A 27439-nucleotide genomic window follows, 5' to 3' on the forward strand; every position below is an offset into this window, starting at 1 on the left:
ATGTTTTTCTGAAAGATTCGCTCTAGGAATTATTTGGGGGAAGTTCCATGGCCTGTGTTGCACAGGAGGTTGGACTAGATGATCACAATGGTCCCTTCTGGCCTTAGAATCTAAGACTAAACTATTGGTTCCATAGGAAGCAAGTTGTCACAAAGGAACCTCAACTGCCTACAGCAGAAGGTTGTCTTCTAATCTCTTCTATGGTGACAATACAAGTAGATATAAGTGTATTTCATTGGGAAAGGGGAAAGGAGTAGCTTAATTTGCTCCATGCCGAAGGATTAAGAAGGGGGATGTGAGGCTAGAGGAAGGCTGGGATGGACAGCACCAGGGGTGCTGGAACAATGTGTATAGTGAGGATGCTGAGAGCCATTGAACCAAACTGTAAACCCCTTATATTATGTTAACCTCTTCAAGTCAGGGGATGCTGCAGTACCCCACCCACTCCTAGTTCCAGCACCTATGGACAGCGCAGATTTAGGCTATGTCTACACCTCAGTCTTCTTTTGGCAGCATGTAGAGTAGGTACTAGGGTAGTCCCTGTTCACTGTAAGGCCCTGCCCTGTGCCTGCTCAGTATTCCTGACACCCTAATGAGCTAGCTGGGCTGCCTGCTGGACCACCCTGCCTGATAGGCTGAGGAAGCTAGCAGGCTGGTTCTGAAGATTATCAGTAGCTCGCTGGCTGCTCAATGCTCACACCCCTGGAGTCTGTGTGACCCTGGGCTGTCTCTCACCAAGCCCTGATCCTGCTCTGCTCCTCCACAGTGCCAGCCCAGCTCTTGCCATGCACCCAGGTTTGTTCTCATCCTGTCCCAGCCTTGCTGTTGACTTCTGATAATCTGGTTCCAACCCTCGGTTCCTGGTTCTGGCCCCGTCTCTGGCATTTGGACTCTTACGAGTAGGCCAGACTCCTGCTCTGACCATTAGGCTGGACCGCTTACAACCCAGTCTCCTGACACCCCTCCCCACAGCACAGGAGGGAATGAATTTGGCTGCTCCCAGGGCCGGTGCAAGGATGTTTCGCGCCCTAGGCAAAACTTCCACCTTGCGCCCTCCTCCGTCCCCGAGCCCCTGCCCTGAGGTGTCCCCCTCCGCGGCAGCTCCCCCCCTCCATCCTGAGGCGCCCCCCCGTGGCAGCTCCACCCCCTCCGCTCTGAGGCACCCCCCCGCCCCAGCTCACCCCTGCTCCGCCTCCTCCCCGAGCCCATCGCTGCTTCACTTCTCCCGCCTCCCAGGCTTGCAGTGCCAATCAGCTTAGGCGCCGCAAGCCTGGGAGGCGGGAGAAATGAAGCAGCCACAGCGTGCTCGGGGAGGAGGTGTGGCAGGGGCAAGCTGGGGCAGGGAGTTCCCCTGCGTGCTGCCCCTCCCCCCTTTAATTGCTGCAGGCGGTCCTCCCCGTGCTCCCCTGCCCCAGCTCCCTCCTCCTAAATGCTGGCGGCGACCAGGGCAGCCGAAGATCCGGCCGCTGCGGTCTCTGCCAAAGAAAATGCTGCCACCCCCAAATCCTAGTGCCCTAGGCGACCGCCTAGGTCGCCTAAATGGTTGCACCAGCCCTGGCTGCTCCTCATTGCTAAAACCCTTCTCTGCCATAGGGAAAGACTTAAGTGGCTGAGGCAAATAGAGTACAGACATGCCTGAAGGGCACGGGTATGTACCCAAGTACAAATCCTACATAGTTCTCTACTTGTCCCAGCCATGCCTTCCTGTCTACACTGATATCTTTAGCGATTTAGTGTCAAGCTGCCTCCTCGCTGCTGGAGCCTTCCCCGCCACAAGGAAAGGCTCTGAACTGGGGAGCAAGTGAGAAAAGGTTCAGCACTTCCCTGATACCTCCCCCCACTCCTTAACCTTGCGGCTTGCTTTTCACTGAGGCATGTAGCTACACAAAACCAAAAGTGGTGTGTAGTAGACAGGGCCGGCTTTAGGCACTGCGGGGCCTGATACGAAAGAGTTGCCGCCGAAGACAGCGGCGGGATTTCGGCGGCAGCTCAATTGGCTGCCGGTGCCTTCGACAGCACAGACAGGAGTGGAGGAGCTTTGTCGCTGCTCTAAACACCAGAGGCGTAATGAGAACATGATGATGATGATGAATATAATGATGAGGGCAGGAGGCTTCTCTTGGAGTCAGGGCTGTGGGGTTTTACTTCTGGCTCTGTACTGATTTTGTGATTATGGGCAAATCACTTCACTTCTCTGTCTTGATATTACCCAGCTGTCAAATGGGGACAATAAACCTCTCTTCCTCACAGTGAGACTTAATTAATTATATGGAAACACTGAGATCCTTAGATGAATGATACTATGTATAAGTGCAAAGTATATTATTAGTTTGACTAAGAGCAAGGGATTCCAGTTACTACAGACCAATGAAATATTGCACAGAGGAACTGCATGCCATACTGGACCCAACTAGAAAGACAACATGCATCATATGATGAAATGAAAGGAATTACTAGATCCTCCGTATCACATGAATGTCTTTTGGCGCACCCCTATATTAACACCCTACACACTACTGTAATAATCTTTGTACAAAATATGCCTTATGAGACATCATTTGAAAACTAATAACTCTCCGGTCAATAACATCATGGTGAAGTGTACATAGCAACATTATGTGTAAAGTTATGAATTCCCCCTGAGTGATATCCCCCTGTAGGGGACTGGACTAGATGACCTCTCAAGGTCCCTTCCATTCCTATGATTCTATGATATTGGTGACACATGCTCAAACCCATGTTGCCCTGATTAGGCAAAACTGGTTAGCAGGTCTTAAACAAAGGAATGTATGTTTACCTCAATTTACATATAATTGTAAACAGGTCCTCATACAGCAAGAGAGAGGAAGACAGGAGCCAACGAAAACATGCATTGCAGCAAATAGGGGTGAGAAGAAACAGCATGGGACTTCTACTGTATAAGAACCATGTCTCCTTCTCTACTGTGAGAATATACTTTGCTTTGAGGGGCAACCTTCATGAAAATGGATCTCAAAGGGGAACTGGACTATAAAAGTGAAGGGTAAAACTACCCCAAATTATCTCTCTCTATCCATCTCTCTCTTCACCTAAGATGACAAAAGAAACAGCTGTTGGGAGCAGACCCTGGCCTGAGAGTTTGGTCACCAATGTTACTTAAAAAAAGAGGTAAGGGACTTAAACATGTGGTTCAAGGTGAAGTTTAGAAAGCATTTTTATCTTTATTTTTCTTGTAACCATTTCTGGCTTTGATGTCTCAATACTTGTATTCATTTAAAATCTCTCTTTACAGTTAAATAAATGTGTTTTATTCTTTTCTTACAACTAATCCAGTACTGTGAATTGTTTGGGTATCTCCATTTAAGGGAGTAGACTGTTGTATGTTGATCCCTTTGGAGAGGCAAAGGGCCTAATATACTTAAACTGCCCAGAAGAGGGCTGGACAGTGCAGAAGACGTCTTTTGAGGAAAATCCAGGACAGTGAGTGTGGTAGGGCCCCCCTACAAATAATAACCAAGGCTGCTGGAAGCCAGGGTGTGGCTGGTGTTTGTAGACAGGCTGCTGGGGTCAGAGCTGCTGAGCCAGGGCTGTGGCTATACACAGTCACTCAGGCTGTGACCTGCATGTTGCTTGTGAGGAACCAAGGTTGGGACTTACAACAACAAAATGCTGTGAGGCATCCCAGGTTGCAGGACAAGTGGTGACACAGACCCTCACTGGTCTGTATCGCACCCCAGAATGTCCTACTCTCTAAGCTACTACTTGCCCTTGGCATTCCCTGGATACCTTTGGCATTCCTTGGACTATTCAGCAGAGAGTTCTCTATGAATCCAAATTCTCCCACCACATACTTCCCAAACATCAGAAATGTTAAGGGATCCCAGATTCACTTCTTAGGCTACTCAGAGTCCTAAGATCATTCTTAGATGATAATCGAATACTCAGCTGTTTTTTTGTTACATTTTGGTTTGTGGTTGCAGCCATGTACTGATCTCTTATTTCTACAGCTGGAGCCAATGCCCCAAATCAGAACATTGGATCTGGATCTAGACTTCTTTCCTCTATAATACATCTACCTAAGATCCTGGATTCCAACACTCCTGAACATGGTTGTTTGAAATCCAGTCTCTAGTGTAAAAGTTCTCAAATGATGGAGTGTTCATATCTGGCCCATTACAGAAAGGGTCAAGCTCTAAATTTTGATCAAACTTGGGTTTTTGTTTGGGACCCACCAGCAGTCTATCTCCATCTCCTCTATTATTTCCCTAATGAATATAACAGAAACCAGAAGGACTAAAGAGACTGAGAAAGAGTTTGGTAGTTTCTTTCTAAGTGAAGGCACAAACAAAGCTTTTAGTCTCACTCCCCCCCAAGCAAAATTGTCAGTTAAATCTGGCATGAGAATCTTCCATAGCTGAAATGTAACACAGACACAGGAAGGTTTTCTAGAGGAGGAGATTTTATCCTCAGAATGTTGGCAGAAGAATTCTGCTAGGAAGCTATTGCTGACACCCTTACAACAAACACTGTTACCAAACTTGCCCTATAAGAATTACTCCCATATCCAGTTGACCTTTGAGTTTTCTATAGTTCCAATGTTCTATTATTGCAGCCTGACAGAGATCTAATCTTTGGTGTGTTGAGAACTGACAGACATTGCTCTTTCAGCCATAAAATGCATCCGTCTTAAGTGTTTGCAAAAGAAAATGTAAAATCTGCCAATAAAAAACTCCATATTTAAATATACTAGGCCAATACATAAAAGTAATGTAGTTTCAGCATAGACTATTCAGTGTCAAGTAGAATTTATTACAGTATAAGATTTCAAATCTGATATATTCATTTTCCTTGGCTACAAACCTTGAAATATAGTACTAGACTATTTTCTTCTTGCTATAACAGAAACAGGACACATTAGTATGCCAGCGATCTCCTGTTTCCACCTTAAACAAACAACACAGTGCGGGTGTGGCAAGTGTACAGTACTCACATTTCATACATGAGAACAGATTGTTTACTGTAAAGTGTAACCTCTTTGAAAAAAGAAAATATTAATGCATATCCTCTGATTAACTCATGCACATACAGATTAGATCAGAGCTTATAATGATGCCTGCAAAGAGGATATTATCTGCACAGAACGTGTTAAATAAGCATGAAACCTTCACAAAAATGAATGACTTTTTTTAAAATGTAAGATTTCTCTTAGACCTCTCAACATGCCCAAGTCCAAATATTGGGCAAAGATCAGACTTGAGGCATGCAATAAAATTAGTAGAATAATAAATGTGAAATGTATAGTTCAGGGATCGGCAACCTTTCAGAGGTGGTGTGCCGAGTCTTCATTTATTCACTCTAATTTAAGGTTTTGCGTGCCAGTAATACATTTAACGTTTTTAGAAGGTCTCTTTCTATAAGTCTATAATATATAACTAAACTATTGTTGTATGTAAAGTAAATAAGGTTTTTAAAATGTTTAAGAAGCTTCATGTCAAATTAAATTAAAATGCAGAGCCCTCCGGACCAGTGGCCAGGACCTGGACAGTGTGAGTGCCACTGAAAATCAGCTCGTGTGCCGCCTTCGGCGCAAGTGCCATAGATAACTATACCAGGGGTAGGCAAATTCCTTTAAAATTATCTAAAATGGAGAGATGGAAAGGACCTGTTATGTCACTTAGTTCATCTTCCTATTAATGCTGGACTGTTCACAACATCCAGTGAATTGTTCAGTCCAGCTTTAAATGTCTCCAGTGATGGGGTTTCCATCACTTTCCTGTGGAGAGTATTCTAAAATAGAGCTGGCACTAACAATAATTTGTGTAATCTCAGCATTGCTGATGTCAATATTTTTTCAGTAAAATGAGAGAGCCAACAATACATGTGTTGGGTGGAAGCAAGTTTGCATGGAACATTTCTCACAGGGAGGTAGTATTAAAAGATCTGCCTGCATCTGCACACAGTACACTCTGTGAAAGCTTACTTGGAAATACTTACCTTATGTTATTAGGTATAACTACTCGTAAGAGGCATAAAATGGTGCTTATTCTATCCTCACTCACAAACATTTATTTTATGTAATGGCATTACTGCAAGTGAAACACTATGAGAAGCTGCATCTGTCCTGAATACCCAATAGCAGAAGAAACTGGCTGAGAGCAAGAAACCCTTGTTCACAAAAGCTAAGTTAAGAAAAGTAAGTAAGACAGTGGGAAAAAGTTACTTGCAGTCAAAAGAACTGTGCAATGGAACAGATGATGCAGATTGACAGCACCATCACGGTAGATATCCAAGGACAAATTAGTTAAAGTTAGGGAATGACACACATGGTTGGCCTACTAAAGGGTGAATGACCCAAGTAGTCTTGTCTAGGCCTTACTACTCACTGTAAGTTTATATGAATCTGGGAACACATGTTGTGCTGACTATCACTACAGCTTAAATCTTATCTAGGCAAAACAAGGAATTTCTGAGCCAATAACGATATAAAATATATTCTACAAACCACCACTGGGGGACTATATGCTAAGAGTATTTTCTTCTCTTGTAAAATATAATGTGGCGGGGGCAGGAAGAGGAATGAAACAATTGGAGCACTCATGCAAAACAGCAGGATTCTTCTATTCCATTGTAAATCTCGAAAACAGCAAAATGACCCTAGTTAACATCACACCAGAAAATGACGGATACACATCGCATCTGCTGATCACACAATCAGGCCATTCTGTAAAGAAAGAGGGCAAATTTTCATGACCACATTTGCATACCATTACATACTTGCCTATTCCCCATACCCATATTCCATGCTCTTACACATACGTGCCACAGTTCCATAGAGCTGCAATGAGCAGCTTGCACTACTGTAGTGAGTGAAGGTACGCTGACATTTTGCACATCTACAGTGTATCACAAGGCAAACATAATAAGTAAATAAATAAATTAGGAACTCTCTTAAAGGAAAATAATCAAGATAAAAAATCAAGTAAAATTCTGTTTTTTAGTTATATTGCTTCAATAATTGTGATTATTAAAACCAAATGCATTTTACAAATATAATCTATTGTTGTTAAAACAATTAACTTTGTGCACCACACTCAGACAGTGAAACATCTGTAAACTAGTTAGTTTATGTTTCTATATTGGGTCAATTTTACTTTCTAGTTCCGCTGCAGTAACACAATGTTGTTTGCATTTCAAACACTGCAACCAAGTGTTTATTTTTATTTTTTTAATGAAATGATTTTATAAAATGTAGTGCAAATATTTCAAGGTAATATCCGTATAACAAAAACAAGTTAACAGTTTTTACACAGCCTGATTTTTGGCCTATCTTAGTAACTTCTAGTGGTTGTTGAAGTGTTGAGGCTTTGTACCCCACATAAAAATTATAAAGAAAAAAAACAGGCTTCATCACATTCAAAATTTTTCACTTTCTTTTCCAACAACTTCAAAATGAATTTTGAAAAATTGTTTCATTTTTAAAAAAGTGTTTTTGGCCTTTTGGTACGATCTTCACTTTTTAAAATATATACTTTACCCTTTTTCAGTTAAAAAAAAATAGTTTCAAGGAAGTGTTACTTTCACTCATTTTTAAACACTTGTCCTCAACATTTTGCAGAGGGGAAAAAATAAATGAGAGACAGTTTTAGTTAGTTTTTCCATGCTTTTCCGCGCCTTCTAACTTCTATAAAACTTTTTCTACCCATTTCCAGAAGGAAAAAAAGAGGTGGGGGAAGAAATACTTTTTTTAAAGTAAGTCAAATTATTCCCACTTCTTCAAGTTTCAAAAGAAAAATTGGCACATTTTTGTAAAAAAAAAAATCATTTGCCATTTTTTTAATGAAAAACTTTTTACTGAAAAATTTTTGATCAGCCCTAGTAATATCCCTTTATAGCGGACTCGTGTGTGTTCTCCTTTTCTCATTTGGAACTAATAGTTGTACTTTATTTCTAGCCTAGTTCTCTGATATGCCCTTAGCACAATGTTTTTAAATCCTGCAGTGAAAGAGTTATTTAGTTTTGGAGTGTATGGACCTACACAATGGTGGAGTCTACCAGCCATATTCAGATTATTCATAAATTCCTTGGAGTTGCACCTATTTACACCAGGTCTAAATTTAACAGCATAATAAGTGCTCCTATTGGCTAGAATAATCTGATTTCAAGTAACGGTGACAATTTTCCTTGAGTTTTGTACCTGGACAAATAGCTCAGAGCAGTGTTGTAAGCTGCTTCGAAGGAGCAGAGCTGAAAGCAGAGCTGGTTGGAAAAATGGGTTGATTTTTCAGCAGAAAATGTAGGCTATTTGTTTAAAAACAAAACAAAAAAAATTCTGCTAAAATGTTTTCGTAGTCAAATTTCTCATGAAAAATCAGATTTTTAGAGGAAAACACACTTTCCATTAAAATAATTATGTAAAAAATCCAACAAAAAACAAAAATAATTTTCCATTGAAATATGAGTTGACTGGAATTTTCTGAGCAGCCCTAGTTGGCAGGTGCTAGCAAGCACCAACTCTCAAGCTTGTAAGACTGTTATATGTCTCTCAAACTCCTTTAACATTTCTTTTTGTATTAAATCAAAGTTAATCATGTTATTAGAGACATACAAGTGGGCATTTTGTGGTTATTTAATACATGCCAGCCACAGTCATTACGAAGAATATTTTGGACTAAATGACGACTGGTGTCAATTATACTGTACGTTCTTCCTTTTGTTTTGTATTTTTTTACTCTGTTTGTCCAGCACCTAGCACAGTGGGAGCCCAATACTGATTGGGGTATCTAGGCACACCTGCAATGTAACCAAAATAAGATAAACTAAAGTCAAATGGAGTTGCTCTCACTTGCCCCAGGTGTAAATTTGGACTTGGCTTTGTTCCAGTTTTCACCTACGTTGTAAATGCAGAGTATGTAAAAGAGAAGCTCCGTTTTTAAGAGTTTGCCGTTTTAATAATACAGCAACTAACTTGGTACTGGAGAGAAGAACAACGTTAATTTCTTGAGGGTAAAAGTAATTTAAAAGTATCAGTCTTTAGGTACCAATCATTTCCAGCTCCTTTATTCCTTTGCATTGTGAAAGGTTTTCCCCTCCCCACTTTATTCACAGATCTCCTGCTTTCCCTTCCCTAATCAATATCGTTTCCTATAGCACAGAAGGTTTAATTGAGAACTGCTGCCTGTGTGCCTCTGTATAACCACTTGCTATACATGACATTCCCTTCTCTCATCCTCCTCTGTTGCGAGGAGAAGTTTGGATCCAAATAGTCAAAAAGGATGACTGGTCCAGGCTGTAGCTGGAGAATGTCTCAGCTGCATCAGCGAAACCCAGTGGGGGAAAATCCTGGCATTGATAATATGTCAACTGCTCACAGCAGAGCCGTGTCAAGTAGCCACACGGTACCACCTTATTTTCCTGGGTTGCTACTCAGACTCCATAACAGAACTGCAGGACTGGTTAATGGGAAGATCGGGGTCCTTCTCATATACTAACACATATACTAACACACTAGCCTGTACTCAGTGGAACACAGAAAAGCATGACGAGGCTATTCAGAAGCATAACAAAACAAAAGAAAATTATAGTGTAGCCGCATAAATAGGGCCCTACCAAATTCATAGCCATGAAAAATGTGTCACACACTGTGAAATCTGGTCTTTTCTGTGCTTTTCCCCCTATACTATACAGATTTCACAGATGAGACCAGCGTTTCTCAAATTGGGGGTCCTGACCCAAAAGGGAGCTGGGGGGTGGGGGAGAGGTCACAAGGTTATTTTAGGGGTGTTGCAGTATTGCTACCCTTATTTCTGCGCTGCTGCCATCAGAGCTAGGCGGCCGGAGAGTGGTGGCTGCTGATTGAGGGCCCAGCTCTGCAGGCAGCAGTGCAGAAGTAAGGGTGGCAACACCATACCATGCCATCCTTCCTTCTGTGCTGCTGCTGGTGGCGGCTCTGCCTTCTATGATTCTATGATTCAGAGCTGCGCTCCTGGCCAGCAACCACCGCTCCCCAGCTGCCCAGCTCTGAAGGCAGCACCACCAGCAGCAGCAGTGCAGAAGTAAGGGTAGCAGTACCGCAAATCCCCCTACAATAACCTTGCAACACCCCCATAATTCCTTTTTGGGTCAGGAACCCTATAATTACAACCCCATGAAATTTCAGATTTAAAAAGCTGAAATCATGAAATTTACTATTTTTTAAATCCTTTGACTGTGAAATTGACCAAAATGGACCATGAATTTGGTAGGGCCCTACACATAAATGCAGACCTTGGGAAAGTGACAGAATAAAACTGGAAAAGGAAAGATACAGAATATTTGGGAAAGAAAGAAAAATCAGGTCTGTAAAGAAAACTTAAAAAAATATAAGGGTTCAGGTGGATGATACAATTATAAAAAATACTGCCATGGACATAAACCTGATGTTGTATTTCTTCATGGACTACTCTACCTAGGGACCTCTCTGGCTTTGATCACTATAGCCTGTGTGTGTCTTAGTTACTTAAAAAGAGACCCTACAAAAATAATCTCTCTCTCTTTCTACCTTTCCAGCCAGTCTACAAAGGAAACAGCTGATTAGTTTATGGGATTTTTTGCTAGGTTTGGGTAAAAAATGCAATGTTAGTTATGTGAGAAATTTAAACTATCAAAGTATTTTTGTTCCAAAACGGAATGAAATGTCAACATTTTGAAATTTCCACACAAAAAAAATTCCATTTCCAATTTGAACTGAAATGCATTTAAAAATTAACATTTTAGAGGTGAAATGAACAAAATTTCAAATGTAATCTAGTTGCGCCGGGGCACTGGGTCTGTCCTGGGACAGATGTACTGGGGGATGAAGGAGGTTGTGTCTCCTGACATGGTTCAGGGGGTGTTTGCAGGGAATGTTCCATTGCCAACAGTCTGAGCTTTATCTCCCTGTTCTTCCCAGACCTGGACTTAAGAGCTAAGCAAAAGGAGCACTTCTGGGAGATGTGGGACTCTTCCAGGCAACGGATGCACTTGGAGTGTGTCACTCACTGGTATAGCCTCACAGCAGGAGAGGCAGCACTCGAATCCTGGCAAAACAGGCATATCCCTCTAGGAGAGACCAGGTCTTCCGGGGAGAAAGAGAGGGGAAATAGTCCTCTCATCTTAATTACTTAACTATACTAACACTAACAACAACTATAACCTAACTAACTTTGATAGAAAAAGGGGTAAAGAGAAAGGCTGAGTATGCTTTAGGAGGACTTGCTAGTACTCCATCACTGGCCAAGGTGGTAGAGAATGAACTGAGGGTGGTTTGCCCGTGCCCCCCTGCATAGCCTCAGTGTCTGTCACAAGGAGGCATAGGGCAGATGCGCATGCCAAATGGGCACTACCAAATAGAAATCTCCGATCAAGGGCCTGAGAGGTGCATGCACACCTGAAATGGAGCATCCATAGGGACACTACTTGAAGAAGTGGCTTCAGATCTTCAACAGCCCAGGGACAGTGGAGGCTGAGAGCTGTGCTCCGTCATCTGGGAACATTTATCTGAATATGGCTTCCTACACTCATTGCATTGGAGGTGGCAGGTTCACGTATTACCAGGGAGTAGGAGTCATTGAGCAGGAAGCATCTGGAGGGGTTCAGTATTTAATGGGGAAGTGAGTGCAGAGAGCGAAACATTGAGGTGATGTGTTCACACTAACCTGTGTCACTAAGCATTCAGGCTGCTGTGTTTTGAATTAGTTGGGAGTTTTTTCAAGGCACATGGTTTCATTCCTAGAGTTGCAATAATCTTGGCAGGGGGTCATCATAAATATGTGTCTCACCATGGATGGCCAGGTCCATGCCTTGACAGGACAGGGTACAAAGACAGAGGTGACACCCCCTGTAATAACCAAAGAAACAGTTGAATGCAGATGCCCACTCTCTGACATTTGCATTCCCTTCAACCTGTGAAGAACGTATCAGAAATCCTGAAATGTTTAATAGAAGTTAGGATTTAGAATATCTTTCTGTTTAAGAGAAAAATATGCAAGTAATAAAACTGATGAAGGCTTTGATGATTAATCAATGACTAATGAAGTTGAAGACTCAATCTAGGAATCATGTTATATTGCTAAAGAGCTACCCTGTTTGTATTCAGGAGGAAAATATTAATGACTGGAATGTAATCTTAATCTGTATGCTCCCACTTTACATCTCAATACTGTACACTCCACTTTACTATTCAGAGACTTAACTCCTTTTAAAAAGTGTGGGAAGCTCCAGAACCCTACAGAGTGATGTAGAGCTCTTCTGCTGACTCATCCTAATGTCAGGTTCTAGGACCTGTGATAAAATTCCTCCTCTACCTTAGCGGGTCCTGTGCTTATTGGCAGATTTTGCTAGCCTCAGAGATCTTCCTGTGTTGGATCAGGAGTTCGGAGGTTTTGGGGGAACCCAGGCCCGCCCTCTACCCCGGGTTCCAGCCCAGGGCCCTGTGGACTGCAGCTGTCTAGAGTGCCTTCTGGAACAGCTACACGACAGCTACAATTCCCTGGGCTACTTCCCCATGACCTCCTCCCAATACCTTCTTTGCCCTCACCACAGGACCTTCCTCCTGATGTCCGTTAATGCTTGTACTCCTCAGTCCTTCAGCAGCACATCTTCTCACTCCCAGCTCCTTATGCACACCTCACTAACTGGAGTGAGAGCCTCTTTATACCAGGTGTCCTGATTAGCCTTAATTAATTCTAGTAACTTCCCAATTGGCTACAGGTGTCCTAATTAGCCTGCCTGCCTTAATTAGTTCTAGATAGTTCCTGAGTGTTCTGGAATAGTCCCTGTTATCTTACCCAAGGAAAAGGGACCTGCTTAACCTGGAGCTAATGTTAGCCTTAGACCACTCTCTTGTAGCCATCTGGCCTGACCCTGCCACAGACCCTACAGAGAGGTGCAGGGTTCTTCTCCTAAAGTTAGGTGGTAGGATCTTACATAAAGATGCAGAATTATTTTTGCTAAATCATGCTGGCAAGTGGATACTATTAACTCCAACCCATGATATAAATAGGTGTTAGAGCTGCTAAACCCTAGCACAAGTCAAATTCCAGAGAACATTTTAATTTAACAATTAAGAAACTCCAGGAAGGAGATAAGATTGGGCCATATTGTGTGCATGCTTTGAGTAAGGTGAGATGGCCACCTGCTTACAACCATGTATATATATATATTAAGAAAGTTGTATTTCTTTTTTAAACCATCATTTTCTTCTGAACCCCACTTTGACATGAACAATGAAACATATGGACACTGGGATGGTTCTAATACTTAATGCTAAGATGCAAACTGTGATTACATTTTTTCTTTTTCAAGAAAACATGGGAAATATCACTCAGCAAGAGAGCTCTCATGAGGAATCAAAGTAATAGGAAATGTTCATGCACATTCAAAATACTTCATTCCAATCTCAGGAATTTATGTACTTTAAGAGAACTATATCTAACCTAGACAAATGTTTTGTTAAACCACTAATGTTTGGATTCTACTAAAAGGTAATCTTTGGCACTTTCAGATTGCAAAGCAATGAAATGAGTATCCACTAGAACTGGATTTTAAAAAGACTAAATAAGAAACATCAGAAGTTAACCAGCATAACATGAGACACATGATGTATGCTCAGAATCATTCTAAAAGCATTTTGCCTTTCTCATGAGAGCGCAAGTGCTAATTACAGCCCCTCTGCTGTTCTTCACCCTGAAAATGCAACACATTTTGCTGGCCAGCCAGCCTCCAAAACTCAAGTGAATCTTTTGTAGCCCCAAGAAATCCATACAGGAAATCCCTGCATTGTGTAAATACTCTCCCAAATTACAACAGTACACTGAAATGACTATTTTTTATATTGTAAACAATCATCTGTGATTTAGCATTCTTGATCTGATCCTACATCTGAAAATGTAGGAAAATAGTTCAGAATACCAATTTTAATCATATACCTCATTGCATAACCTATTAAAATGAGTGACTGTGAAAATGTATTGTGTATGTGATGAACTACTGGTCCCTGGTTAAGAAATCAATAGCGATTGTTAAAGTCTACAATTTCAGAACAATGTTTGCCACAGCTCAACCACTGCAGAGGAAAAATGAGAGTGGTTTCCAGGGAGTCCAAAGAGAAAGTTTCATGCTTAAACACTAACATTGAAAGAACTTTTCACAGCAAATTATAACTGTTTCATGTTTGCATTCTGTAGGCAGGGAACATAACAAATTTAGATGGAAGTAAATCATAATTTATATCTCAAAATTCCATACTAACAAATTCACATCATCTGTTGTTTCATATACTTTTATCAGCTCTTCTTCACACCAACCTAACTTATCCTAATCCTTTTAATCTCTAAGTGTAATTATTTGCTTCTTTAACTTTCCAAACCAAAAACTGCTTAGTTTTATTAGTATTTCAATGCTCAACATAAAATAGTTCCAAATTTGGACCAACCTTAAAACTGATTCAATTATATTTATTTAGATTTATACAAAAAGTTAAAAAAGACACTGATCCAAGTTACAAAATAAAATGTAAATGCCCACAGAAAACCAAACTCCCCTTTAACCCAAGTGTCTGATTTATCCCACAATCTGATTTCCCCCATCTCTGAAGCATCTCACATCAATAGATATTTCAGCAGCACCTCATGATCAAAAGTTATCGAAGAATGCTGACAAATCTAACAGTATCAGAACAGAAACCTGATCTTCACATATTGCTAAGCGGAGATGTCTATCAATGCAACCAAGTGCAGTTTCAGTGCCAAATATGAGTGCAAAAATTCTGCATCCCATCAGATTTGGCTCAAGACTTCTGCCTCTGGCGCATTAGCTATATTCCCTCCTGCTTCATTAGTCACGGGCCATCTGTAAACCACGGTGAGCTGCAAGGATGAAACCAGCAAAGAGGATCTTTCTGGCCTTCATGCCAACATACTCTCCAGGGGAGGATACCGGAAGAGTATTGGAGTAGGAAAAAATTGCGCCACAACTAGAATTCTTTTAAACAGAGAGACTATTTGAATTGATGCAGTGGTGTCTGGGATGCAATCTTGTCTAAGGAGCAGAGTCAGGCTTCTTTCCTGAAACAATGCTACTGGCTTATGACTAGTAATGGGGAGGGGAGCAGAGTGGTAGCACCACTCACAGTTGTTTTCCTGTTGGCCTTGTGTGGAGAGGAGCAGCTTACAGTTCTGAGAGGTACCTGTCAAGCCCTCCAGGCTTTTGGCCAAAAGTGGTGAGTACCTGTTAGTCTTTAAGGTGCCACCGGACTCCTTGTTGTTTTTGTGGATACAGACTAACATGGCTACCTCCAATAAATTATAAAGACAGGGTATCAGTTACAGGCAAACAAAATAGGGGCTAATGTGAGGGAGTGAGGCTGTCCTAGCTTGATGGAAACAGTCATACAGCAAATGAAAGTTCTGTTTCTATGGGGCTGTGATTGGGGTAAGGGAACAAAATTGCCTCAATTCCAGTAGCTGCTAAAAGTCATTAAAAAAAACCAACCTAAAACCCAACAACCCTCCTATACTTGTTCCAATAAAATATGCTCCTGGCTGTAGTGAAATGAGATACTGATCCTTTGCAGAAGAATTTTGTTCTAATTCTCTGGTTGGTTTCAAAAGTGAATGATAGACTTATTGTATGCGGCAGAATGAATTTCATATTTCCTTGCAGCCCATTCTACATATCTAGCATCTCCTTTGGTATTTCTCTTCCCAGACAAACAAAAATCACAACAGGCCTAGACATACCTTATTAGCAATCTCCATCTCTCATTTAGCTAAGTAGTGAAGCTGCACGAGCTAACTTTGCATTCTGTCTTCAAGAGCCCTGTCTCTTCAGTCTGTCACACACACTAAAGATGGCACTATTTTCTTGGGCAGACAAGAGCAAAGTACCTGTAATGTATATTTAAATGTGCCAGTCACATTGATTGACATGGTGGGCTGTCAGCCGAGCTGAGCTGCATCTTTGAAGCTGCGTACATTTCATTCTCTGTTTTATCTACAGCAGGACAAGTAACACTTCCCATGAATCATTTACATTCACCAGAGTACTGCAAATCATTAGCAAAAATATCAGATCTGCCACTTTGAACTGGCTGAGTTCATCCACAGTCTGATTCACAATGGACATTGTTTAGAGGCTGCCGCACAGCATATGTAAAATCAGAACGGTCTAATGTTTTCTCTGGTGGCCCCAGCAGCACTGCCTGCCGCTCAAACATTCTATGGAGTTTTATAATTTATTCAGAAATTTCACACTAAGAGCTGTCTTTGGCGAATATTCTGTCACTGAAGCTGTTTATACTAAATGTTAGGAGCAGAGTCTGCTAACAAATATTGCCGGTTGTGTTCACTTTCACCCCTCTGCAATAGCAAAAGCCTTTCACAATCTAAGGGAACAATCTTATGTTTTCTATCCAAAACAAAATCCCGGTATCCCATGAGACAAATGATCGTGCATTGGATGTGTTAGCACACTACCAGTAATGAGTACCATACCTACACACAACGAACAGTCAAACCATTCTTTGGAATCGTTACATATTTAGACACCAGGGATGGATGAATCATTTCAAATAAAATAACTTCACCCTGAACTCACACTGAATCAGACCAGAACCATTTCTGAAATTTAAAAAGCTTGGCTAACTCTTGTTCTCTAACTATATTTCCTTTTTGCGTGCCTTTGCAGTGTTTGGGCTGATTTGGATGGGGAAGTGTCCAGATATCTTTCGCTATTTTCAGTAATGACTTGGAGAGTATGTGTATAAAATCTGCAGATGACACCAAGCTGGGAGAGGTTGCAAGCCCTTTGGAGGACAGGATTAGAATTCAAAATGACTTTGACAAATTGGAGAATTAGTCTGAATTCATCAAGATGAAATTCAATCAAGACAAGTGCAAAGGGAAAATCAAACACACGACTACAAAATGGGAAATGTCTGGCTAGGCAGTAGTACTGCAGAAAAGGATCTGGAGTTTATAGTGGATCACAAACTGAATATGAGTCAACAATGTGATGCTGCTGTGAAAAAGTCTAATATTCTGGGGTGTATAAACAGGAGTGCCATATGTAAGACATAGGAGGTAATTCTCCGTATAGTGTTGAGCAAGGTTTTAGTCTAGAAATCTTCCTATAAATGCAAGATATATCCCAAATGTATTAGAAAATCATGCATCAAATGTATGTAACACCAAATTAGACTAATCCGAATAACACCCCAGCTATCAAATACACTTGGGCACTGTTGTTCATGTATTGTGGGAGTGTCCACGCTTGCAGAAATACTGAGCTTCACTGATAAATTGTCATGTTGACAGATATAACAAAAAATAAATTGGCACCTGTTCCCAAACTGTAGTACTAGATACAATAGTGACGTGTGCAATACACAAAGCTGAATAGAATAGCATGAGTCATGTAATAGTGCTCTGTAACACAACTTTGACTGTAAACGCACATTGTGTTATTAGCTCCCAAAGTGTATCTGTGGTGGATTAAAAATTCAGTAGGAAAAAATATATTTGTCAATTAAAATATTTAGTCTGGTTTTTTTCCTAATGGCTAAACAAGTACTACAAAAAGAAAGGAAAGTCTTACACTGGTTCCATCTACTGCCAGTGTCACAAATAACAATATTTTTTCTATTTTTAGTAGGTTGCCCACTGCCAGCAGGTGCCAAAGAAGTGACAAATGTAATTCAAAGTCCAGTGGCCACATCCTTCCATGAGAACTGTGAAGTGGATGTGAGTTAAGCAGTCAATTTATGACATGGATATGTGGTTTCTCTGAGATGCTTCCATGAAGTTGTATTTTTAGCTTACTGTACTACCAATACAGAGTCTGCCATAATAGAACATGCCAAAATGAAACATTCTGATCATTGGTGCAAGGTTTTTTGGAATATTGTGCCCAATATAGACCCAGATTGTTGAACTGCTTATTCACAATGGTGAGAGTGTCCTACCTGGGTAGTCTTACTGAAGTCATTGCATCTACTCAGGTGAGTAGTACTCACCAAGGTGAGTAAGGGTTGTCAACCTAGTCCTTAGCCCAGAGAGGACAAAAGCTATATACTTATTGCAGAGCTGTCAGTTAGAAAATCTTTTTAATTTTGAACTAAACAAATGTGACATGGAGACATTGAGAAAATCAATATGGAGCCTCATATTTCAATACGTACCAAATAGAACTGCACGTTACAAAGTATACAGGGATGTGCACAATAATCTCCTTTAAAGGTCCCTTCCTTTTTGCAGATTGAAACTTTTTCATGAAAGGTTTCACATGGCAGCCAGTGCATGCTTCGTCAGGACACTTTGGGAGTCCAGTGTAGACCACCAGCGAAACTGGCTGTGTTCAACAATTCCGCTAGCTCCTGAGCTTTAGGATAAAATCCAGGCTCTACTGAAGTCAATGTGAGTTTTGCCAATTGACTTCAGTGGGTCCAGGGATTCACCAGTAACCTTGGAGCCAGCATATGCTGCACAGGACTGAGTTCTTAACATTCACAGAAACACATGGCAAGTTTTTATGGCTGAAATGTCTCCTCCCCTCCCCGCTTATAAATAGGAAAGTCATGAGACCCAAAAGTTAGTGCTCCACAACTTGACATGTCTCAAGCTAGTTTCTTTTAGCTGATCCTTATCTTCACATCATTCATGTAGAATGTTGGTAGAAAATTAAAAACATTATAGCAAACAAATGAGCTTCCCATTTTATTTACTTAGAGGAGATGGGATATTGGCTTTTTCCAGGCTTCCTTCACAAACTGAGATTTATTTGGGCCTTTTGCCTCATTTATGGTAAACCTTGTTTTTAGTTTGTTTTGGTTATGGCTCCTGGAGGTCTTCTGGGCTGGGACTCTCTGAATTAAAAGTTATTAGTTATAAAAACAAATTGCAGCACAATGGCATTAGAGCAGAGCCCACGCAGCTGATGTCCCTCCATCTCTCTTTTCTACAACTCCTTGCCTCTAATACAGGCTATTAATCAAAAGGTTCAAAGATATGTTCTGATGTGACTAGATCCAGCAAATGGAGGCAGCATACATGTTCCAAAAATGAAAGTAATAAAAGTAAATGATATGTAGCTCACAGGGGCCTCCCTGTGGATTTCACTGTCTTTGGAAGATGGACAAGCTAGGAACCTTTGGGCACATGCATGTGTACACACACACACAAAAAAGCCAGGTCTAAAAATTGCCTTAAATAGAAAGGTTTAGAACTTTATAATGAAAGGAGCCTCTACACTGCTAGGTTTGCAACATTTCATGCTCCAGAATTGTAGCATTTATTGTGCTGGTTCCCATGGGCCCTAACAAAATTAGTAGATAAAACACATAACAAGCCTTTGCCACTGGTACAGAATTTGATCCAACTAGCAAAGGCAATTAAACACCACATATTTTTAAACAATGTGAGCAAGCCTTAAATGATCTGCATTGCTTTCCTGAGCACCAGGGCTATGCATTTCTGCATCTACTTGGCACCATTGGTCAGTAATCAATTTGGTCATTCCCTCCTGTAGCAAAGATTTTAATAAGGAAAAATTCTTCATATTCCCTCCCTGCATGATGCTATTGGCTCTTACTGTTAAAACTGATGCCTGCTGGCAGCCATATCCTTTCTGCAAGGCTTGGTAGTCCACCAACATTACACGTACAGTAACTACAATTCATAGTTTGGATTGTGAATAAACTACTAGTCTTTAATGTTCTCAGTGAAACTGTTGTCATTAAGAATTAGCCTTAACAAATTCCTCATTAAAAAGGTCTGTGCACACTGTATGAAATGAAATCAAAGGAAGACTCAAAGATGGCTTCACCACACAACCTACCACAGAGTGTGAGTGAGTGCTGCAAAGAGCTACTCTTAATGGAGGGACAGGGCAGAATCTCATCTTTGCCTCAAAAAGAAGCGATGTTTTTCCACCTTCTTTTTTCTTTGAAGTGAGTACAAGGTACATTTTTAAACCACTCATAGATAGGCTGTGTGACACTGCGTAATTAAATAAGTTCTTTCCAAATTAACTGATTATGCTTAAGATAACGTGGAACCACCAACTTGTGCCATGGCTAACCAGTGTGATCTTCACCATGTGATCTTGTTTTTATCACCTGTGTCTCCCCCCGTGTGCACGTGCACAAGCGCACACACACACACACACTTTTGTTTGCCACACTAGCTTGTTGTTTCAAACTGAATGACCAGGAACCATATCTTCCTCTGTGTTTGTACAGAACCTAGCATAATGGACCCTGCGCCAGGGTGGAACAGGTAGGTGCTATGGAAACACAAATAGATAAATAGTTATAAGAAGAGTAAGACCACAGGAAAATAAATATTTATTTTTAGCTCCATGAAATGTTCCCTTGTCTTTTATACAGGACCACTTTTAGTTTTGTTTTATTAAGGAAAGCTAGCACTTGTTATGAAACCCTAGAACAGTTTCAAGTTGATCACAAAGATCATTCCGTGTGCCATAGGAAAATCTGATTTGTCGCAACAGATCAGACCATTGGTCTACAAACTAACTGACTACATGACTTGTGCCATTTAATTTTTACCAAATAAAATAGGACGAGTAGAACTGGTTTATTTGACAAATATTGCCCCAGGAATAGATTGATGTAAGCAGTGTTAAAAATAAGAAACTTTAGCTTACAAGAAAAGCCATACCAAATTAGAGATCCATCAAGTCAGGTATCTTAGTGCCTGCAATGGATAATACTGGATGATTCACATGCAGGTGAAAAGCCCCCACGTATGTACTTACCTATTTGTGCCATGCATGGGGGTGTTAGTGCCAGTGCTGGGGAATTTCTTCTTGACCTTGTAGAAAACCAACTTATACCCTCAAACATGACTTAGTACTTTTACCTTCTGCACACATTGCAAATGTACTATACCTTCCTACCCACCCAGCCCCTCAACCAATACAAATCAAGGATGTATTTTAATACCTCAGAATTAATAATACTCAGAATTTATATCCTTCAGTGTGAGTTGTTAGGACCATGCTTCAGCCACAGGACCACAGAATTCATTCTAGTAGCTAATTCACAGAAAGATGGACCCATTTTCCTGACATTACAAGATCATGAAGGAAGGGCAGCAAGATCGAAGTGCTCTAAAGAGAACTCAAATACCACAGAGAGAAACAGCATGGGATTAAAAGACAGTCTTACTTCATTAGCAAGCTGCTTACAAAGGTGACATTTGCCCACCTGACATTTGTATTAAATTAGCAGAAACAAAATTCACTAATTTAAAATGGGAGATGCTAATCTGACATGATCATAGGTAAAATCCAAATGCACCAAGACAATGGGAAAGCAGCTGATTTGCTAAAATTTTCATATTCTTTTCATTAAATCAAAACTTGAAAGTCGTTACCTTTCAGCTTCCTAAAAGCTGCACTGGAAAATGCTGTAATACATCAGTGATTTTTTTATTGTATTATTGAATTGCTGTCTAGTGATACTAGCTATTACAAGGATTCTGCTGATTTCATTCACATGAATAATTCCCCTTTGTATTCTAAATTACTTCTCTACTGTAGCTAATAAACCCTTTTAGAAAGTTAATAAAAAGATTTTTTGAGAGGTTATGAATGGCTAGGCCATCTAATCATGGAGCCTTGACATGAATGTGATTCTTCACAATTATAATATTTTTACCACTTTGCAGTAAATCACTCCTCTTTTTCCAGATGTTTTTAAAAACCTTGTAAAGCTCCCTTCTTTGGGGAACAGATCTGGTTTCTGGCATTCCATGGAGACATGATAGAGAGATACTACAATGTCTTCGCAGGCTCAAACAGGTTGCTGTAAAAAAAATTCTGATCAGTCATGTTTTCCATTCTGTAGTGGAACACATTTTCATAATCTATTCCTGTATATCCATCTATTAAAATTAAGTAAGAAACTTTTTAATTTAAAACAAAGAGGAGGAAGACTCTGCTGAACCAAGTACAGAGTACTGTGCGGTATTATGGTTAATTAGACAGACAATGAGATTAACTAGCCAAATTCTTCCATGTTTGCACCAAGATTACATGAGATCAAAATCTGGCCTCACATCATCACTTTTTAACTTTTTCAATAGCTGCCACTGATACTTGATTTATTAGCTCCTTCCTGTTTCCTCATTTTTAGCCAATGCTAATCTTCTAAATACACAGCAGATAAGGGCTGCAACTATCCACTCTAATTTATTAATACAGACCCAACCCCAAACTCTGTAGTTAGGCAAAACTCAGTCAGTGAAGTTAAAAAAAGGGCCCTTCCCAATAATGGTACACCCTGGTATAAAAGGAGGACCAGTGACATAGACAGTAGAGACATGAGTTCCCAGGGATATAAAGGATGCCTGATATAGGTCTTTGGAAAAATTCAAGTAAGAGTCCCTAGAAAATAGCCATATGTTATTCTACACAGTGTAAACTCTACATGAAACTGATAGTGGCTCAGATGGCTGTGATTAGAGCTTAGCTACCAGTATTAAAGTGTGGAAAGTAAATAAGTTAGCAGCCCACAGATGTGTGAAGAAATGCCTCTTGCTCCCTGACAAAATACTTCTGCTCCAAGGATATCAAACCTCATTATGCAAAGGCTACTGTTTTTTCTTCAGCCAGTATAGACACAGAGAATATCTTCCAGGGTGATTACAGGTTCATCAAAACACTCAGGATGGGGAGAACATGGAAAATGTAGACCAGCACGCATGCAAGAACCAATTTGAGGGAGTGGATCACGTCTTGGCATTGAGGTATCCAATTTGAAGCTGCATCTTTCTTCAAGAGTGCCCTCAGCATGCAAGTAATGGTGGCATATTTTGGTATAACACAAAGATAGTATTTCATATGCCAATGAGGTGTCAGGATAAACTGATATGTGAGGAAAATGAAGGATGGGATGAACATTGCAGGGGCCGGAGCTCCAAAGCAGACACTCTAGTCTAAGCCCACAAATTTGATTTTGCTGACCCCATATTGATATTTGGATACTTTCAGGGTAGTTTGGTGCTGCCGAATGTGATGTAAGACTTGAAGCAATCATTTCTCATTACTTACTCTGACATTCCCATGGACCAAATGTCACTGAGACAGACCAACTTCCCCGGGATGCTAGCCAACACAGTGACTAGAACTTGCTGAAAATAACTCGGAGCAGAGATGAGGCAAAAGGGCAAACACTTAAAGTGAAAGCCGCCATCTAAAGATTTAGCATAAATGTAGGAAGACTGTAGCTAGGTTTAGTTAGGTGTATTTGTATTCCTAGGTGAGATCCAGCTTCCACCTACCCTGACAATTGCAAAGGAAATTCTCTAGTAGAAGATACAAGCTATTTATTTGGTACAACAGCTTCAGCTGCTGATAGACAAATGCATACTTAAAATTTCCCCTGGTTACTTCAGCGTCATTATGATGTTGGCGCTCTACAGAGAGGCCTGAACTGGCTCAGTGATGCTTAATTCCTGAAGGTGGCATACTTATGGCCAAGACTTGCTCTTGCAAGGGGAGTGGACTGTGTTTTAAACGTTGCATGACTGCTATGCTAGACTGACTGATCTGTGGGGGCATATCAAAATGCAAGATACCAGTAGAAGAGAGCAAGAAAAAGATAGGCCCATGAAAAAGTCAATCTGTAGGATAGCTTGGTTCTTGAAACTGGAAATTCAGGAGTGAAATGAGTTAATTCCCAGAATTTTATAACCCAGAGACGTTACAGAGATGCTAGCTACATGGATGATCTTTTTGTACTCAGTCACAGTTATTGATTTCTTGTAAGCTGTTATCTTTGAGGACTACAGAGACATCTGAACTTGCTCATCATTGAACTGTTCCTATGTATAAGGCTCTGGACACATAAGTAAATATGTAGCTAAATTTCTATATCTATTTTGCAAATAGGGTGACCAGATGAGAGGGAGAAAATATCGGAACACATGGGGGCGAGGGGGTCCACCGGCAGAGCAAAAAAAAAAAAAGGCGAGTGCTGCCGGTGGAGCAGTGAGAGAGAAAAAAAAGCCGAGTGCTGCCGGCGGAACCAAAGATCGGTCGGGACATGGGACAAACACCTAAATATCGTGACGGTCCTGATTTCAAGACGTCTGGTCACCCTACATGCAAAGTATTTATAACATCTATTATCAACAGGAAATATTTGGTGAAAATGTAAGGAAGTATTACTGCTACAGCACAATAGATTATTTGTATTTATCATTACAGTGATTTTTTATTTCATGTAGCAAGAAAAGTTGCATCAATAATTCACAAAACTAGAATATATGTCAATGATCCAGACACTGAAGTGTAGTTGGGGCTTCTATGGGTAGACATCACCTATACTGATTTGAGATAGATATAATACGGTCTTTACTCACTGCTCTAAACTGGCTCTGGGCACATTTTGAGGACCCAGTTTTACCAGTTCAGTTTCAGTTGCCACCAGCCTCCATTTATTCTATTCATGTTCTTCCACCACTCTCACTGCCATGATATCTGAGAAGCTTCCAATAGCGCACCAAACAATATGGCTGTAACATCTGTTGTGTGGGGTTCATTTTTTCTTTTATTCGCCGGTGGGGAGAATTGAGTGTGCAGTGAAGCATTTTGTTTTTTTGATATTTTAAATGTATACTCTCCTATGGGTTTATATTAGAGAAAGTAGAGTTGAAGAAGTGCATCCTGCACCTACAGCAGAAGCTAGTGAGGTGTGTAAACATCCCTAGTTCCTGAGGGAGTTCATGCCACAGTCTGGGACTGGCCCCAGAGAAAGCTCTGTATCCTGCACAGACGAGCTTTACCCTTACTGTAGAGAGTTTCATTGTGCATAAGTAGAGAAGTCATCAGTCACAGTCTTAATCTGAATGTTTTAGATGGTCTTTTAGATATGTTGCTCCCAGGCCATTGAGCTACTTGAGACATTGCACCTGATACAATATAGACAGCACAATATAGAGAGCAGAGGACAAGTTTGATGTACTTGTGATAGTTTGAATTGCTGAGGGAGACATGATAATTAAGCATGTTTAGATCTTCAGTAATTTGACACAAATTCTGTATCACCTCTCGCTCTCTCTCTTATATACATATATTATGTAAAATCATTTTTATAGGTAATATTGGTCCAGGGCTTGATTCAGTCCTTGCTTCCAACAACACATACCACAGCACAAGGCCTTGAGTGGTGGAAAAAAATTCCACTGAGGGAGGTTACAGTAGTTTAAAGCTCTCACAACCAGGACTGGCCCTAGGCACCAGCAAACCAAGCATGCGGCACAATTTCAGGGAAAAAAATTCCACTGAGGGAGGTTACAGTAGTTTAAAGCTCTCACAATCAGGACCGGCCCTAGGCACCAGCAAACCAAGCATGCAGCACAATTTCAGGGGCAGCATTCCAGGCACTCTCAGAGGGTTTTTGTTTTTTGGTTTTTTTTGCTTTGGCAGTTGCGCTCTCGAAGGTTTGTTTTTTGTTTTTGTTTTGCTTGGGGCGGCAAAAAACCTAGAGCCGGCCCTGCTCACAACCCCTGTTATGAAGTCATTGGAGCAATAGCCTCAAAGGATCTCTTAACTCAATACAATTCCCCCCGCCCCCATTTATAGTTTCACTTGATATGAGCCTGAGTCTGATTTCGTTCCCAAAAACTCTGAGACCACTTCTGCTTGCACTTCTCGCTCTTCCATTGGGTTGTCAAACCCATCCAAAAATGTTCTTGCTGATTTATGATGCCAGAGCAAACAAACTTTCTTCTCATGTCTGACCTATGCTGAGTCTGAGGATAGTAAAGCTGCCTCCTGTAAAGCTCTTTTAAAAAATTAGGAAGACTGGTGTAGTTGAAGTGTCCCAGGTTTGGAAGATTATATATTTTCTTTCCTTTGAAGAATACATCTCCATTTTTCCTAACTAGTTACCAGTACAATTCTTTCTTTATCTCTGATGACATAAATTCTTACAGTATAGTTCCCTTTAAATGCCTTTCATTATGGTTTCTACTTCCAGTTGTGCTCTCCACATAAACTGTGTTAATCTTTCCCATTTAGTGTCAATAGTTCTGGTATACGCTTGTCAAAGAAAGTATCAGAGTCGGCTCTGTCCCCTCTATCTCTCTCCAGAAGCCCGAAGCTGAATAGCTCCTCACTCTTTACTCAATTTTTCACCATCTTCAGGGTACAGACTGGTCCAATGGACTGAGGCGTGGTTCTGGATCCCAGCCCTGGCACTGATACCTTGGGGAAGCTACTTACTTGTTTTGTACTTATTTCCCCATCTCTAATGTGTGAGTCAATACATTTGTAAAGTACTCTGAGTACATCAAGTGCAAAATGCTGATTATTATGCAGCAATGAATTGTCTCATGTATGTGTTAGCCATTAAAATAGGCCCTTAATGTTGTTCCAGTCCATTCTTCGTCAATTTTGTTTTCTCCCCACATCTTTTAGAATTCACATTGTCAGTTTCTAGGGTAAATACCTTGCAAGTCAGTTGATCACATTTTTGATCAATACTGATGTCTATCATTAATCTCCTGTAGTACAGCTAGTACCGTGTCAGGCTGGCAAAAGAACAACTGGCTTTTGCAGTGAGTCATATATGCATGTGCTGTCTAGGACAGTTGCTGGGAAGTCTGAGGCTTAACTATGAACTTATATTTTCTGTAGGCATTCTGATTTGGAGGAGGAGGAAACAAACAAACAAAGCCAATACATGAAAAACTAGCAGCTGTTAGAAAAGCCCAGCAGCTTCTCTGAACACAATCTGGCAGCCTGAAGAGGAGGAGAGAAAACATGGTTTTGAGATGAGCCTGATAACCCGAGAAAAATTAATAGGGTCCTGGCTTTTAGCAAATGGTTTTATGGTACATAACAATGGTGCATGCAGAGTGGTTACCTCTTGATGTTTCTGCCAGTCCTTCCAAAGCTGAGCAGAAGATTGGCAGAAGACTGCATCTCCTAGTGCAGTGGGAAATAGCTACTAGATTTTGTTATCATATAAAATGTAACAATTTGTCTTTTTCTATTAAAGAACAACAAAAATTTAAGGCAATTTTAAAAAAAAAGTCAAGAATTTTGGGTTCTTTGTTGGCCAATTTTATACATTCAAGATCTGATTTTCAAAAAATTGTGAGTATCCCACAACTCCAGTGGAAAACAGTAGGAGATGCTGGTACTCTGAAAAGTCAAGCCTAAATTGTCTCAGATTGAGCTCCAAAACACAGAGGAACCCAAAATTAGTGGATCCTTTTGAAAATGTTGGTCTTCATCCTTGAAAGAACCAAAAGCCTTCAAAATATCATGTGAAGAAAAGTAAGAGCTGAAGTAGTACAATTCAACACTGGGAGCCAGACATTTCTATTTCTATACACCTATCACCAAAAAATAATGATTTGGGTTTTTTTAAATCAACCTCCTCCCCATTGGCAGAGACCTTATTTGAATTTCAGAC

General features: G+C 40.7%; 1 protein-coding gene and 1 long non-coding RNA gene across 3 annotated transcripts in view; one reads left to right on the plus strand and one right to left on the minus strand.

Moving 5' to 3' along the window:
• PDE7B (phosphodiesterase 7B) overlaps positions 1-27439 on the minus strand; it is a 259623-nt gene that overhangs the window by 217180 nt on the left and 15004 nt on the right. The gene's annotated exons all lie outside the window — the stretch shown is intronic.
• On the plus strand, positions 139-27435 carry LOC120400694. 2 transcript variants are annotated; one of them, XR_005595998.1, is made up of 4 exons: positions 139-180; positions 2824-3147; positions 17644-17735; positions 26656-27435. It is a non-coding gene; the product is annotated as an uncharacterized LOC120400694 (long non-coding RNA). The 2 variants fall into 2 exon arrangements; XR_005595999.1 differs by lacking the exon at positions 26656-27435 and adding an exon at positions 19762-19900 and having other exon boundaries at positions 17644-17729.

This window comes from Mauremys reevesii, linkage group 3, assembly GCF_016161935.1.
Source record: "Mauremys reevesii isolate NIE-2019 linkage group 3, ASM1616193v1, whole genome shotgun sequence".
In the NCBI taxonomy this organism is placed as follows: Eukaryota; Metazoa; Chordata; order Testudines; family Geoemydidae; genus Mauremys; species Mauremys reevesii.